Below are 18,571 nucleotides of genomic sequence, written 5' to 3'. Positions count from 1 at the left end.
TCTTAACTTGTTTCACTTCGTTTTTAGCTGAAATTTGTGATTTCTTTGGTTGACCACTTAAAGATAAAACGTAACAAAATTTGACTTCATATGACTTCTCACATTTAGTAGAACTATGTTTGAGGGTGGTATGGTAGTAGTGATCTGACACATTTTTATGCATATATTTTTGGTAATATATCCTCGTTTCATGAGTAAAAAGTGCAATGATGGGATGTTTGTTTTGGTCATTGCATGAACTAAATAAAAAATGGAAGCCAAAACATGGAATTTGAACAAAATGTGGGCCGTTGTGGACGAGCACTATGATGAGGTCCAATATGCTATAATGAATAAGCCTAAGTCTACACTATAGATGGTAAGGTCCAGAGAAACGTGGAGTAAGACAAACATAAGACGTCCTCACTCATGTTTATTAGTGATGTGTAGTGATGTGTATACAATTAGAGTTTGTTAAGATATGTTAGTGATTAGTTAGATTTTAATGTGTTTATGTTTGTTAAATTTCGTGGTTATTTACTTTTGTGATAACACAATGAATCAACATAAACACATTAAAACACATTAAAATCATAATTGTATATATTTATTATATACAAGAGTCACAAATCAAAAAACATACTAGTTGACATACAGGGAATTGAAGCTTGGAAATAATATGGATCGAGGCATGCAAGTTGATTGTCCCAAGGCAGTATTTGTCCTAGTATGGGTCTGTCATGAAAATACAACAATCAATTCAAGAATTAATATTAAATTTGTCGAAAATCATCATTCTCTCATCGTATGAAAAAACAATTTTGAAAAAATAGCCAAATATAACATCACGCTTTTATTTTTTTAAAAACAACCCAAATATAGCGTTGTACTTCCATTTTTTTTTTAAATCTGTCAAATAATAGCAACGTCATTTGTATATAAATCGATTTTCATTGTTATAGTTGGATGAAGATTAGAAAGTTTAACATTTTGATAAATTTCCTTTTGAAAGTACAACACTATAATTTATTAAGTATAAATGTATTTTCATTGCATTTGACCAATTCATGAGTTAAATTATGCTTTTACAACCAAAAGACACATCATTAATAAATATTTGAATATTTTCTCAGTAAATATTTTATAAGATGTAACGCCCGTTCCTTGGGTATATTTCCTTATGTTATTTAAAGTTTATATATTGAGAATTTTTGGTCTACACAAGGCGTAGAAGGCAATTACGCAGGGCGTAAATCATTAAGTGCACACAGATGATTCTCGTCCTACGTTGGGCATAACTTTGGTTACGCATGGCGTAGGCGTGTAGAGCTCAAACCCTAATTTGAGGGGTGTGAGCCCTATTTAAAGGCTCTAATCTCTTGAGAACCTCCTCATGCTCAACCTCCACTCTCCCAAGCAGTCTTTTTGAAACCTTAATCCCTTGTGAGCTTTTTTGAACTTTTTAAGTGTTTTTGGTGCATTTTGAAAGAGGAGAAGTCTATCCTTGAGGATTGATGTGGCTCAAGCTTGAAGATCCAGGATGTTCATCTCATTTGCCAACTTCTGGAGGTATAAAGTTCTCACATTTATGGTTCATTGGGTTAGATCTAGGTTAGCTTGTTGGTTTGCATGTTTCTAGTCCCATGATTTTGGTTCTTAATAGTAAGAGCTACTCGAGAGCTTAAGGTTGTCATTTCTTGTTGTTTCTCACATACCATAAAAATGGGATCTTAGTTGCTATCATTCATCCATGCAAGGTTTTGAGGTCATTAAAGGTTGATATAAAACTAGGTTTGATCTTGTGCCTAATTAAGCCATGCAAAACACATAAAGTCGGGAACTTTATCACTCTAGACTTTCAAAAGGTTTAGATATGGGAGTTGCACGTTTGGTCTTAAGGTATTAAAGACTTATTAAGAAGATTGGCAAACAGAGCGGGTACGCGGGGCGTAATTTTGGCTACATAGCATGTAGCCTGATTTTATCCCGATTTTCATTCGAGGGAGCATGGTACGCATGACATACCCCCAGATGTTGACTTTTGGTCAAAATTGGATTTTGGGTCAAGTTGAGCGGATCATAGCCATGAAAGGATAAAATGGTCTTTCACCCTAGAAAGAGAGAAGTATGTTATGGACCCTTGATTACGGATTATCACTTTAATTGCTAATTAAGGTTGTTTTGGATATGTTTAGTGTGAGGAGCTTCTATAGCAGTAGTTCGAGTGTGAGTTTTATTCGGCCATCGATTAAGGTGAGTCATCTCACTATACCTGTGGGTCAAAGGCACCAATGCCGACCCTCTAGATTGCGTTATGATGGATGTTATTTGTCTTTGTGACTTTTGCATGTATGTTTAGGTTGAAAGATACCCAAGAATTGGGATCATTGTTATGATTGGGTTTAAATACACCTAGGGTTGGGCCCATTATTATACGTATGGGTTGAGATAAACCCTAAGAGGAGCCCATTATTACATATTGGGTTGAAATACTGTAACACCCCATTTATTAAATAAATAATAGATAAAATTAATATGAATTGTAGCCCTAAAATCCAAAATAGTTAGCAGGGTGTTGGTTTCGGGGAGCCAAATGATATAAATTGGGTTTTCGAAGGTTAAAGTGTAATTTTGGGATTTATTTTGTAAAGATTTCTAGAAGTCAGGGAGTATTTGGTAAGTATGAGACTTAATATGAAAAGATTTATGGAAGCAGGGGCTAAAGAGTAAATTCTAGACCTAAGTTGAAAAGGTTTTGGTAGAGGAGGGGCGATTTGGTAACATAAGGACTTCAATTCAAAACAATTTGTAGAGGGAGGGGCTACTTGGTAAAATTTAGACTTGATTTGTAATGGATTTCAAAAGGTAGGGTTTAAATGGTAAATTATGGACTTCTTTTGGAAAGACTCTTATGGGGGAGGGACCATTGTTTTCATTATGGCAAAAGTTTGGAAGGGTATCGGGTATATAACACTCCCATAACCCTAACCCTAATGCATAACCTCAGCCACCACCTTCACCTCCTACTCCCTCCGGCACCGCCACCTTATACCCCCATCCTTCTCTGTCACCGCTCTATCGCCATCATCAACTGCCATTCCAGTCGACAACGAAGCTGGGAGACCCACTGTTGACCGATAGCGGAGCGAGGAATGTTGATCTATAGGCTGTGAACGACAAGGCTGCTGTCGCCGCTACGCCGCAACCGCTGAAGACGATGAGTCGCCACCATAACCGTTTTCCGATCAGCGAAAGGCCGCCAGCGACCATAGGACTGCTGTCGGACATAAAGCGTTGCTGCTGTCATCCTGGATCAACCATTCTTCCTTGCCAGTGACGACGAGGACCACCAGCGGGTCCGTTCTTCTGCTGCTGCATTGTCGTGGTTTTGCGTTGCTGCCACCATTCGTTGAATGCTACCAGGTGGGTGGCTGCTTTCAGATCTCGAGCAAAGTGTATGTGTGGTCGTTACCATATTTTGCTGCCATACTACCCTAATCTGCCACCACTAGCCACCATGAAAGGTGGTTGTGTGCGTGTTTTGGTGCATATATGTGTATTTCTGCAGTGAATGGGTGTTGTGTGTGGGTTGTTTGACCGAAAATCGCGAGAAAGGCCACCACCACACCGTGATGTGATGGTTGCCACCATGTACCACCGCTGGGCACCACAAGGGTAGATGTGTGTATGTTTATCTTAGTGTGTGTGTGTGTGTTATTTGGGATTTTTCATTGTAAATTGTAATCGATGTCGGAATAATAAAAAGAAAACTCATAACCACCACCGTGAGGTGGTAACTGTCGCCTTCTACCGCCACCAGCCGCCGTGTTGGGTGGCGGTGTGTTCTTGCTTGTGTTTAGATTTCATTTGGGATGCTTGGAAAAAATGGACTAGAACCATAACCACCACCGTGAAGTGTGGCCGCGGCCGTGAGCCACCATGAGCTGCTATTGACCACCCACTACCTGAGGTGGTAATGGGTGGTGCCTGACTTTTGAAACCCTAGTGGGCCTAATGAAACCCTAATTGATCTAAAGACTTAGCTTTTGGGCCTATTGGGTTGTAATTGGGTTGGAAACCCTAATTAGGGTTTAGAAAACCCTAATTTTGGATATATAGATTATGGATTGCCGGGACCCGCATTTCGAATGACCGAATTGTGATTTTGTATTAAGCCAGCCATCCTACATGATTGACCCAATACATTGATGGACTTAATGGATTAAGTCCTTAATAGGTTAAGTGAGAAACACTTAACCCTAATTATCATTTTATATGAAACCCTAATCTTACTTAGGCCTTAAGTTGGGCCTTTTTATTAGGATTTGGTGATTGGGCTAATAATGGGCCATCTAAGAACAATCATATGGACTAAGAATTTATGGATGGGCTTTAGGGTAAGGCCCATGTGAGGGTTTGGGCCTAATTTGGAAAATTAGGCCATAGATGGGCCATAATTAGGCCTTTATGATTATGAGACATAGGGGTATTAGAAATGCCAAATGTTTGGACTGGACTAAATGGTTAGGCCTTAGGGTAAGACCATGTAGAGATTTGGGCCCAATTTGGAAAATTGGCCATATGTTGGGCTTTGACTCATAGTTGACTTTTGGGCCTTTGGATTGGGCCTTGGGCTTGGATTAAGCTAAGATAGGGGTAAAGCAGTCTATTACCCCAAGCATGGACTTATGGTTATGTGTTGGAACCCAATTACTGATTGGGTGTTATTTTGATGATTGACAGTTTGGGAATCTGTCATCCAACAGCTAGAGTTTTTTCCATGGGACTTCAGTAGTATGAGGTGAGTTACCTTCCAGTAGTGGTGGGTCTAAGGCACCAATGTCGGCCCACCAGTTGGTGATTATGTTTGAGATGATTGTCTTTGTGATAATTGTCTAGTTTGCCACTATCTATTATGCTTTATGTGTTAGTATGCTATGTTATTATATGGTAGTGGTAGGGGTGAAATAGTCCCCAGTTACCGGTTGAAAGAGACCAAAGGGGGTAGGCCAGCACCCTAATATGCTAGGCAGTATGTGATTTATGTGTATATGTTAGGATATTATATGGTAGTGATAGGGGTGAAATAGTCCGCGATTACCGGTTGAAAGAGACCGAAGGGGTAGGCCAGCACCCAGATATGCTAGGTGGTTACCAGTTGAAAGAGACCGAAGGGGGAGGCCAGCACCCAGATATGTTAAGCGGTTATCAGTTGAAAGAGACCGAAGGGGTAGGTCGGGCACCAAAATATGCCTAACAGTATGTTATTTGTATGGTATGTGGTATGATGGGGGAACTCACTAAGCTTCGTGCTTATGGTTTTCAGATTTGGTTTCAGGTACTTCGTTGTCACAGGAAAGGAGTCAGCTCGATTGCAGTGCATCGCACTATGTTTTACACACATGAGATCTTTGGGATTACACTCTGATATTGTTTTATAATAACATGTCTAATTATTGACACTTTGGTTTTGACATGGGATGTTTTTATGGATGTTTTATACTATTGTTTTTGTAATAACCTAATTAAAAATGATTTTTTTGGTCTTAAATTTCAGGATTATACAAAAATACCCCAGGGTTAGGCCCATTGATGTGTATTGGGTTGAAACATACCCCAAGACTGGGCCTATTGATCTATATGGTATGCAGTATTTTGGAGAAATTCACTAAGCATTGTGCTTACGTTTTTGTGGTTTAACTTTTTCAGGTACTTCCATTTCGAACGGGAAGGGCTCGACATGATTGCATCACATCTACTAGAGATTTCATACTTGTGGTTTTATGATACTCTGATGATCTTTTTAAACAATGTTTCACATTGACGATCTTTTATGATATATGTATTGAATGTTTTTCCTATTTGAAAATAAAAAAATTTCTATGAGTTTTGGGATGTTACATAAGAGTTACAAATTTGTTGTTTTATAATTAACATGTTCAGTGTTTACATTGAAGTTAAGTATTTATCCATAAAAACAATGGAATATATATATATATATATATATATATATATATATATCATAAAAATCACAAAGATGTACATGTTTCCAAAAATCAAGATAAAGTTTTTATTTTTAAATTCCAATCAAAAACCATAATTATTTTACAAAGATATTTTCCAAAGGTAATAAACACAAATCAGAGTATCCCAAAATCAAATATCATAAAAATCAGAAAGATGTACATGATCACGCCTTTGCTTTCCCCCGTTCATCTGAAGTACCTGAAACATAAAACTTAAACTGTAAGCAAAATATTAGTGAGTTCCCCTAAAGTACCACACACAACCAATACAGATAACAACATGCATATATGATGAGCCTTCAGCCTGACTGAACCTCCACGTAAGGCCTACAACCTATCTGGATTGCTCTGCGGGCCTTCGGCATGACTGACCGCCTCGCAGGCCTTCATTCTATCCAAACCGCCTCGGGTATCTTGGTCTTCAACACAAAGCAGAACCATAAACTACTAATAGTCATATATATTTTGTTTTATCATGTCCATTGTTTACTATTAGACACACATAGTTAATGGGTTATGAGCATATCTACATTCCTATGTGATCATGCAACCCTAACTGCTTTGGATCTAAGTTTTTCACTAATTGAACTTGCAAATAGAATACCAAAGAAATAACCCTAAATCTAGCATACAATTTTCAAAATTCACAAAGAAATTAGGGTTAGAAGATTACCTCACTTGTTATGTAGTAATAACAAGACGGTCTTGAAGATCTTTGACTCTTGAAAGCTTAGTGCCCCAAGTGTTTCACCTCTAATGGTTCACAAACACCCAATACAACAAGATGAGAGGAGAGATAAGGAAAAATCGAATAGGGTTATGTATCATATGCATTGGCCGAAAATTCCATGTGGTGGGGCTCTTTATATAGTTGTGGGCTGCTAGGATTTCTGGTGGAAACCCTAATTCCTGCTTAAGGCTTAAGCAACCCATGGACTCTTATTTAGCAAGCCTTGGACGAAATCTATAGGGCCTCCCAATAGGATTTCGCCCACTCCTAATTAAGGAGTCCAGTAGCCTAGTTTCACAACTGTCAATGATTTGCAAAACAGCCCCTCCATTATTAATCAATTCCTTTAATCTCAAAATTAATACCAAATTAATTTCTGATTAAATACTAATTAATAATATGATTTCCAAATAATATATTAATCTTATAATATATTAATAAAATCATTTTGAGTATCAATTTATTATTTCAAATAATAAATCCTACTCTCTCTCTCTCTCTACCAGCCATCCTTTCAAGTTGCATTAGTGAAGGAAACCCAAAAGGACATGCTACAATCAAATCAAATACATACCAATTATAGTTATGGGCTTAAACACCTAATCCAACAATAATAACTTAAACTGTCACCATAAATTATTGATAGTCACATGTTTCTTTTAGCATTAATATTGTTTAATTTTATTTTCGACACACATAAGCAATTAAAGTGTGACCATAAACTACAAATAGTCATACATATTGTTTTAAGCATGACCATTGTTTACTATTAGAAACACATAATAATTTAAACTGTCACCGATTACTTATAGTTGTACCTTTTTAATATTATTAAACAATGACCGAAAATTACTTATTATCACCTGTTGTTTCCTTTAGCATTAATATTGTCACTTGTCGACACACATAAGCAATTAACGTGTGACCATAAACTAGTTTTCGTCATATGTTTTTTTTGTTTTACCTTGAACATTGTAAACATTTAGACATACTTAAAAACATAAGTTGTCACCATACATTACTTATAGTCACTACTTTACTTTCTTTTACTAAGTTTGTGACAACCCGAAAGATTTGGATCAAGCAAGGTCTAGATTGTAGCCATGTGCAAGTGAATTCACAATGTAACGTTGTTGCAAATAAACTCTTGAAAACCATAAGGGCATTAGTGGTATGGGTATGTATATAAGTTCATATATATATATATATATATATATATATATATATATATATATATACACACACACACACACCTTAGAAATCATATTTATAACAAGCTCTTGAAAGTAAACAAACTATAACAAGTCAAGAAAAAACCAAATCATTGGAACATGAAATCATGAAGTTAAAACATTACCTCGTAATTTGTGGCCTAGAAACACCAAAACTGAAATCACCCTTTAATGGGTGATACCAAGGCCGAAAACATAATGAAGGGAGGGGTAGGACCGAAATCATAAGGCTAGATCACCCCTAGGACGGAATACACCAAGATCTAAGTCCACCAAAGTCGAAAACTCCAAGGATATCCCACGAAGGCCAAAATCACAATCCTTGGAATGATTAGGACTGAAATCACCAAAGGAACAAAGTAATTTCGGTCATTCAAAAGAGTTTCAAGTGGGTTTTTCCATGTGATTTCAAAAGGTAATAGAGTTTGACCTCGTAAAAGGATACTTCAGCTTTACTTCTTTTTATTCAGCACATTCCATTATCCTCCAAATATCCATAAACTCATCCAGCTAATCCTTCCATAAAACCACGTCTAGGAGGTATTCCTTCATTTCTTCATCACTTCTTTCACTATCTCCATTTTCCTTCATACTTCCAAGAACTTCTCTTAAGAACAATAGCCAAAAATTCTCCAAGATCATCACCTTCAAGTGGTCCTTAGAATTTTGGTAAGCATTTTCATAAACCTCTAGTGTTTCTACACATTATTATGTTAATTTCACCATATTTACACACATTATTATGTGTCAACATCCTTAGGGTATCATAATCTTCAAAGAGTTCATCAAACACTTTCAAGTGTTATAGTCTTGGATTCTTCACATAATCTCTTCAATAGCCCACAAAAAACCACTCAAGGTGAGTTCATACCCCTATATTTTCAAGGTTTTTCATGTTTTTAGGGGGGGGGGGGATGCAAGTAAAACTTTGTTATCACATAAATACTTACATGTTTTCATCTTTATGTTAAAGATAAGATATCATTTGCATAAGATATGGTTAATATTAGTTTTTGGTATAATTATTTGTGATATATATATATATATATATATATATATATATACAAACATAATCTATGTTATAAAATCATAAAAAGAGTTTATGATTTGTAAAACTACATGGTTTTTGGAAACTTTTACTAAAAGATAGCATTTCTTGCAAAAATGGTTACATTATAGTCATACTAATTTTGGTGGGTTTCAACCCAGAAATATTATGTTTTGATTATATATTTTGACACTAGACAAGATAACAACTTTATATTTATATAATAGATTATATAATAGTCTCAACAAATGCACAATATAAATTATAATTGGTATAGTTTGGAAGTCACAAAACTACACTTTCATTTCAGAAGAACCATATAATTATTTAAAGGTAAAATTATTTCATTTTACAAGAAAAATGAGTCATAGTTCCTATAAATCTGTTGATGCTCTTGTGAGACATTCTCTTCACCGTGCTTACCTAGCGTACACCTTAAGTCTTACATTATAACTAGAGTCTCCTTGAGGGAGAGCGAGATAGTTGTGTATAAATCTATACGGGATTAACAACCCCATTCCTCAGCTGTTCACTACAATTAGACCGACAAGTTTAGGGTGACAAAAGTCTACCGATTCCGACGCATGAAGAACGTCGTTCAGCCATATCAGTCATATTAAGCATGGTTATAATAACTCACATAGAGATTGACAAAACGATTTGGTTTACGGAGCAACTTACACATCATTAGTTTTATTAAAAGATATAACTTCATACTATTGTTTCGGTACAACAATACTTATACATTTTCGGTCTTAGGGTTTAAGACTACAGTGCACATTTAAGAAAATATTGGATTTTCTGGAAACATACATTATCATTTTACAAGGAAGGACACAAAATAAATACATACATCTACAACTCATTTAAGAAAATATTGGATTTTCTGGAAACATACATATATCATTTTACAAGGAAAATATACAAAGGAAATACATACATTTACAGTTCATACTTAAGAAAAAAAATGGATTTTCTAGAAACATACATTATTATTTTACAAGGAAAATATACAAAGGAAATACATACATTTATAGTTCATATTAAAGAAAATATTGGATTTTCTAGAAGTATACAAATAATTTTACACGAAAATGTTACAAATCCTTCTCATACACAAAAAAAATGCTTATGAACTCACCAACTTAATTTTTGACACTTTTCAAAATCACTTGTATTCTCAGGAAGTCAGTAGACAGGTATTCAACCCTTCTTGAGGGTCGGCGTCGTCGTTTCATGTTTTCTACTTTTCAGTTATTTGTATTCAACTTTTGAGCAAATAAAGTTTGTAAACAATGTAAACTTAAATTTTCAATGTATGAATGTTTGCATCGCTACGTTTCATTTATATTTAATTGTTATGATATTGTACATGAAGATCCGCCCCCAGACCATTCCACCGTTCTGGTTTGGGGGTGTGACAAATTGGTATCAGAACATTGTTTATAGTGAACTAGTATATGAAACCATACAATATATACAACTATAAATACAGTGGGACTAAAACACTCTGACCAAGAGTTATACTATTAAATATAATAATATTTTATAGAAGTATACATACATACATACTAGAACAGTGTCATAATCAGAACAAAACAAAAGTATTAAGATAAGTCGGACACTACGATTAAACATTGGTGTATGTAATTAGGCCTGAGATAAATATAGCCTGATCAACTGTAACATCCCGAAATATCAAGAGTAGAGTTGAAGGGCTAAAAGAGTAAATTAGGAAAGAGCTACTCGGCGAGTCCATGAGTGGACTCGGCGAGTAGAGTCGCGACTTGGTCGCGTGTTAAGTAACCGACTCAGCGAGTCAGTAAGATGGACTCGGCGAGTAGGCGCTGAGTGGAGAAAACCCTAATTCTCGGGGTTGAGCCCTATATAAAGAACATAACATCCATTCCCCCAGCCTCCTTACTCATCCTCAAGTCCAGAAACCCTAACCTTCGTGTGTGAGTGGATCAAGTGCATTTGGAAGCTTGGAGAAGCAATTGTTGAGGAAATCTTGAAGGGTAAGAGGCTTGGAGCAAGGGGCTTTGCTTGGATTCGAGTTTCATTGCAATTGGGGCGTTCTTTTGAGGTAATATCTCGTTTTTGAGCTGCTATTTCTTAGATGCATCATTTTGGGGGTGTTAGAGATCATATCTTTGGATGTATTGGAGTTTAGAGGTTAGATCTGAGGTTGCTACCTCAGATTTGGAATGGAGAAGGGTTGGAATGCATGAAAGTCCCTGTGTTGAGTGTTGGGTGAAGCTATCATGTCCCAAACCTTAGCCCTAATGTGCAAAATGCATAGATCTCTTTGGATTCACGTAAAGTTTGCCACTTTACGTGATGGATGAGTTGTAGGAGGCTAGATCTATGTTTTGGATCAATTGCATGGCCTGGAATGCTTCTGTATGGATTCAGACCGATGGTACTCGGCGAGTCACATGAGTGGACTCGACGAGTTGCTTGAAGATGAGCAGGAACTCGACGAGTTGGAAGAACAACTCGGCGAGTTGGATGAAGATGGCATGGAACTCGGCGAGTAGGTTGAAGATAGCCTTAGACTCGGGGATTCTATTCTTGGACTCGGCGAGTCTTGTCGAAGAGTCTCCGATATTTTCTGATTGAGTCGAGAATCGGCGAGTCACGGGATGACTCGGTGAGTTATGGGCGAGTGGACTCAGAGTTGTTGGACTCGACGAGTCTCGGGGTGACTCGGCGAGTTAGGTCGCGGATTGAGGGAAGTTCTGAGTATGGGGACTCGGCGAGTCATCGGGTTGACTCGGCGAGTAGAGTCAGTCATGGGTTGACTTTGACCTTGTCCAAAGGTTGACCAGTTGTCTTTCAGGGGTATTTTGGTAATTAAGGGTATTTATTTAGTTGAGTGTGTTGGTGTTCAGTGGAGGAGTTCGTGTCGGAGCTTGGAGCAGCGGGATCTTATCCTTTCAGCCGATAGTTTCGAGGTGAGTTATCCTCACTATATCAACAGGGTCTAAGGCACCAAGGCCGGCCCTTTATCAGATTGAGATCCGGGTACTTGTTGTTATGTTATTGCTGTGATATGATTGCATCCTGGTAGTTAGGATGGTATATGTTAGAGACCTGATTGAGATCGGTATCCTGAGAGATAGGGAGATGCTATGCTAGTGACCTGTTAGGTCGGTATCCTGGTTAGGATGATGATATGTTATGTGATCTGTTTGATCTGCTTGTTGACTGTGAATTGCTATATGATTGTATGTATATGTGCACGTGGTTGTTTAGACTGGAGTTGGGTTGATGTGGGTCCTGCTTTGTGCTGTAGGCCAAGATACCCAGGGCGGACCAGTTGTTCCGAAGGCCAGCGAGCGGTCCGGATAGGCTGTAGGCCCCAAGAGGGCGGACCAGACGTGCCAAGGCTCGGAGAGTGGACCAGGCAGACTGAAGGCCCGGTGTGGGCGGACCAGTCATACTGTAGACTCAGAGAGTGGACCAAATGGATTGAAGGCCCGGTGCGGGCGGACCAATCACATTGCAGACTCGATGTATGTGGTTAGATTCGGAGAGTGGACCAGGTGAATTGAAGGCCCGGTGCGGGCGGACCAATCACACTGTAGACTCGAGGTTTATGGCTAGACTCAGAGGGTGGACCAGGTGAACTGTAGGCCGGTGCGGTGGACCAGTCACACAGTAAACCCGAAGTGCATGGCTGTTCTGTGATCAGATATGTTGTGGCATTTATGCGTGTATGGTGTATGTGGTTGGTATTTTGGGGATATCTCACTAAGCTTTCGGGCTTACAGTTGTGGTTTTATGTTTTTCAGGTTCTTCAGGAGACCATGGCAAGACGAAGGCGTGATCGTACCGCTCCTCATGATTTCGTAGTAATGTGATTCTGGGAATACATTAAATGTTTTGTATTGAAAACCTTTTTGTAAAGATTTAATGGAATCGAGCTGTTTTTGAAAATTTTAAAATTGGTTGTATTTTTCGGTCGTTACATCAACTATATTTATCAGAGAGGTGACTAGCGTATGCCTGGGAATAGTTGTGGTGAGCAACAAGTCTAAAACTTACCAACTCTATATACCAAGAAACTCTAGAACCAAACATAAAGCTTAAAAATACTATAGAAGTATTTTATGATACTATAAATAAATCATTTGAAAACTAAAGACCCTTACTGGCAGTTCTATAATTACTTAGTGTATACGTTAAGGTTATATATAATTAAGATTTTATAGACTTAGAATTTGTGATTTCGCTCTACTTCCTGTTCCTTGTTTGGTTGTGGTCTTAGAGTAGGATCGCTTATTTGAACGTCCATACGATCTTAGTTATATACAACCTGTATACACTATTTGATTATAAGAGGACCCAGTAAGGATTACACCATAAAAAATTTCATTAGAAATGCTTCTGTTAATCTCATATATTCTTTATATATCCTTATTCTCACATAAACGACGTATCTAAACATCACAACCCCACCACAACAACCAACAGAGGAGTCGAGGAAGAACCAGAAGGGGGTTCATGAAGAGGATTTTCAATTCTGAGCTATAGTCACAAGAAAATCGAAATTGTGGCAGATTGATGTTTGGTCGTAAGTCATTTTTGTACTATTTGTATGTTGGCTATTTCTAAACTATTTTAGTTTTCCTTAATCTTAGTCATGTTAGGCTAAGTTTATCTTTGGTTGATGCTGGTTTAACCAATAGATGACTAGTTATTTTGAAGATTGTTATGAATTTGTAGTTAAAGTTTATAAAAGTATTTTATAGCCAAAATCTTTTTATGTTCATTCATCTTTATTCATGAGTTTAGATGGGTGAATGTTTAATTAGTTGGTTAATTTCTTTATTAAGTAATAGATCTTCAAATTAGCAAGCAACAAATGGTTTATGTGTTTGTTTTCATTTCACTTAAATCATGAAAGTATTTTCTCCCATTAGGTAATGAAAGCATATTGATTTCCTTTCAGATTTTGTGGTTCTTAAATCTTAATGCTAGTTGATATTCATAATTTATATGCTTCATTGATTTATGACTTGAACTAAGAAAATGTGTTATGAGCTTCTCTAGCCAATATACTAATTAAAAAGAGCCTAGGTTACTTAATCTTTTTAGTCATCATAGGAAAGTTCAATTAAATCACAAGTATTGCACCATAACATGTAACATCCCAAAATTTAAGCCATAAAATTTCATTTTTGAATTATTAATTTTTAAAACATTTTACCATAACATTGTCAATAAAGCAACACATTACAAAATCATAATATTGTGTCCCAAACCATGACATCAAAATAATGAAAATCAGAGTAAAATCCCAGAAAGTCCGATGCGAAATCATGTGTGTGTGATGCGATGCTACGCCGCCGGCTCAAAGCTTGGTGAGTTCCCCCATCATACCACATACCATACAATATCATCGGTATCTTTCAACCGGTAATCATCATCAGTATCTTTCAACCGGTAATCATCGTCGGTATCTTTCAACCGGTAACTTCCATCGGTATATTTCAACCGGTAATCATCATCAGTATCTTTCAACCGGTAACCATCATCGGTATCTTTCAACCGGTAAGTGGGGACTATTCCACCCCCTACCACTAGCATACAACATCAGACAATCAGGCATATCCGGGTACTAACCTACCCTTCGTTCCTAAGGACCACTGTCAGGGAAACTGATCCTTATGATACACATAACATATCATACAGATAAATCTCATAACCAAGGCACACAACCAGACTAAGATAATTATCACAAAGACAATCATCTCCTAATTATTCCTCTTTGGTGGGCCGACATTGTGGCCTTAAACCCACCCTTACTGGAAGGTAACTCACCTCGTACGAGTAGCTGCTGATAATCTGCATGGGAAACCTCTGTCTGCTGCTGCTCCAGATATCCTCCGGCTATAATTCCCATAAAACACTCAGTCAGAATATGATATCTACTCTTAGGGTAAAATGACTATTTTACCCCCAACCAAGTCAAAGTCAAAGTCAACTTCCAGTTGACTCGACTCGCCGAGTTGGGACATCAACTCGTCGAGTCCCTACCCTCTACTCGTCCTTATCCATGACTCGACTCGTCGAGTTTGGCAACAACTTGACGAGTTCCCCTTCTTTACGAACATCAATAAACCTTCATCCGACTCGCCGAGCAGTATGAACAACTCATCGAGTTCACCTTCATCTGATGAACAAGTCCTGACCTTGACTCGCCGAGTTGTATGAACAACTCGTCGAGTTCCTCTTCAAACATAAGAAGATTGCCTTGGACTTGCCGAGTCTGTTCTAGCACTCGTCGAGTCCTATGAACTCCAGGTATAAAACTAAGTCCAATTCATTGGGTCACTCCTTCTGTCCTGCTACAACCCTTCTAACACCCAAATGAGTTCTTTTGACCCTCAACAGATATGGGACAAAAAGCCTTGGACTCGTCGAGTCCCAAGAACGGACTCGCCGAGTCGATAACGTCCACTCCCTAAATCCTCAATTTCTGATGTACAACACTTGTCCGAATGATATATCCAAGCCCCTAAGCTCGATTTAGCACGTAAAGTTTCGAACTTTACGTGCATGCATGGGACTTTTGAGCCAAAAGGCTCTAAAATGGCTCTTTTGTTGCATGGGGCCTTCCTTGGGTGCAAAAGCAACCCAAATCTGCCTTGTGACTCTTCCCAAGTGCTCGATCCAAAGTCTTGACCCCCAACCATGTTTGCAAATCATGGTTGGTCACCTCACATGGCTTAAAAGCCCTGAATCTTCCCCAAAAAGGGATCTAACAAACAAGCAAGCAAGGTACATACTTTATACCTTTCAAAGACTGCAAATGATGAATCAAACTCGAATCCTTCAGTCTCCCCTTGATCCTTCTATGCTCTTCCTTCTTCCTTGAGGTCAAAACCCATAAAAATCACTCAAAAGCCTCAGTTCTTGCACCAAAACACTTAGGGTTTGCTATGGAGAGTCTTTGGGTCCAAAAGCCAGTCTTCTGCACATCCTCCTCTCTGACCCTCATCTGGTGATACCCTGAACGCAAATAAATCTTGGAGAACCAAGATGCTCCCTGCAGCTGGTCAAAGAGATCATCGATCCTCGAGAGTGGGTAACGGTTCTTCACCGTCACCTTATTCAGCTCCCGATAATCTATACACATCCGATGCGACCCGTCCTTCTTCTTCACAAACAGAATCGGGGCTCCCTAGGGTGAACTGCTCGGTCTATTGAATCCCTTGTTTAACAGCTCATGCAGCTATGTAGACAACTCCTGCATCTCAGGAGGAGCCAACCGATACGGTGCCTTGGCTATCAGAGTCGCACCAGGGACCAGATCGATTCTGAATTCCACCTGTCTCTCCGGAGCTACCCCGGGCAACTCCTCGGGGAATATGTCCTCAAACTCCCGTACTATGGGCACATCACCCACCGTCGCCCTACCCACCTCCCGGGTATCCATAACATAGGTGACATAACCTGCACAACCCTGCTGAAGGTAGCGCCTAGCCCTCGCTGCCGAACATAAAGTTGGTCCTCGCTGTGGCCTTTCGCCCTGAACCACCAGCTCTCCCCCACTAGGGGTCCTAATCCGCACTGACTGCTGCGCGCAGTCGATCACTGCTCCATTGGGGCTTAGCCAATCCATACCAATAATAACCTTGTTCCTCCGCAAAGGTATGGGAACCAAGTCCACCAGGTAACGTTCCTCGAACAGCCTTAAAACACAATCCCGGTAGACCTCTGATGCTTGTACCGACTGGTCGTTCGCAATCTCGACCTCTAGAGGGCAATCCAACATGCCCGAAGACTCCGAAAACTTCTTGCTAAGCGCAAGAGAGACAAATGATCGAGTGGCACCCGAATCAAACAACACCTGAACTGGGATACCGTTCACATGGAACGATCCTAAGCAAGGCACATAATATATCAAAATCACAGTGACATAACATAAAAGCATAAAATAAGAAATCATACAAGTCACCACATCGGGTGCAGCGCGTGCCTCCTCGACTGTCAGCTGAAATGCTCGGCTCTGAACCACTGGAGCCTCCAACTTGGCCTTCTGGCCATCCACAACCCATGCTGTCGCTGGAGTCGGTGCCACTGCCGGCGCCGTTGCTGCTGCTGTCAATCTAGGGCAATTGGTATTTTTATGGCCCTTCTGATTGCAATGAAAGCAAATCAGGTCAGATATCTAAATCGCAGGAGTAGGGGCAATACAATCTCTGCCAAATTGCCCAACCTTGCCACACTTATAGCAGCCTAAACCTGGCCCAGTGCGACAAGCTCCCTCGTGTGACCATCCGCATTTCCCACAACGGTCCTGCCCTGACTGGCCTTTCGGCCTACCATCGGATCCCTTAGGCTTCTTCCTCGAAGCCCCCGTCGTCAGCCCCTCCGCTACCTTCCTCTTCCGAATGTGCTCCAGATGAATCCCCCTCTCCCTAGCCCTGGAAATCATGGAATCCAGGGTAGGGCAAGCTGAGAAACTGACATGCTCCCAGATGTCAGCTCGTAGCATGTCATGGTAGCGGGTCCTCCTCATGTCCTAATCACCCGCATACTGGGGCACCAGCAATGCCGTCTCCCGGAACTTGGCGGCAATCTCCGACACAATCTCTGTAGTCTGTCTCATGTCCCAGAACTCCCTGGCCAGCTGCTGAAGCTCCACAGTTGGCGCAAACTCCGCCCTGAATCTGGTCACAAAGTCTGACCAGGTCATAGCCTCAACAGCTGAGGCTCCCAGAGAGTCACTAACCGACTCCCACCAATCTCTGGCCCTGTCTCTCAAACACCCTGCAGCAAAACGGACCTTCGACCCTTCCGGGCAGAAGCTCATCTGCTGCGCAGACTCGATGGATGCGATCCATCTCCTAGCAGCAATGGGGTCTTTCTGTTGGAATAGTGTCTAAGGCTGCAACTATATTAGGCAAGTATTTGACCCGGTTGTGCATGGTCCTTTTGGGTTGCCTTCACCATAGCAACTTGACAGGATGATTTATTATGAGAGAATAAATATTATTAATATATTATGAGAATAATATAAAGAATAATAATATTGTTATTTGATTAATATAAGTCATAAATTAATTAGAATTAATTTGGTGACTTAAAGAGGTTAATTAAACAAAAGGGTATAAACTGTCAATTGTTTGATAGTTAAACTTTAGACTGTAAATCCTTATTGATAGGGGTTGGACAAATTCTAGAAGCTAAGGATAGCTTAAAATCGTCCAAAGCTATCTATGGTAAGGATATGGATTGCTTTAAGAGAAGATTATCCAACTAGGGTTTAAGTTGTAACCCTTAAGGAGTCTACAAGTATAAATAGACCCTATGGGCAAGGAAAATCGGTATCTATTCTAAAGTAGAGAAACCCTGGCCGAATTCCTCCCCTCTCCTCTCTCCCAAATCATCCTCCTTGCTATTTGGTGTTTGCAAGCCATTAGAGGAGTGACAATTGTGATTCTAGAGCTCCAAGACAACAAGATCAAACAAGAGATTCAAAGGTATGATTCTAGATCTGATTTAGTATTGTTCTTATACCTAATTAGTTGTTAGAAGTCTT

Source organism: Lactuca serriola, chromosome 5 (genome assembly GCF_051521515.1).
Source record: "Lactuca serriola cultivar US96UC23 chromosome 5, Lser_US96UC23_V15, whole genome shotgun sequence".
Lineage (NCBI taxonomy): Eukaryota > Viridiplantae > Streptophyta > Magnoliopsida > Asterales > Asteraceae > Lactuca > Lactuca serriola.
This window is presented reverse-complemented; position numbering follows the sequence as displayed.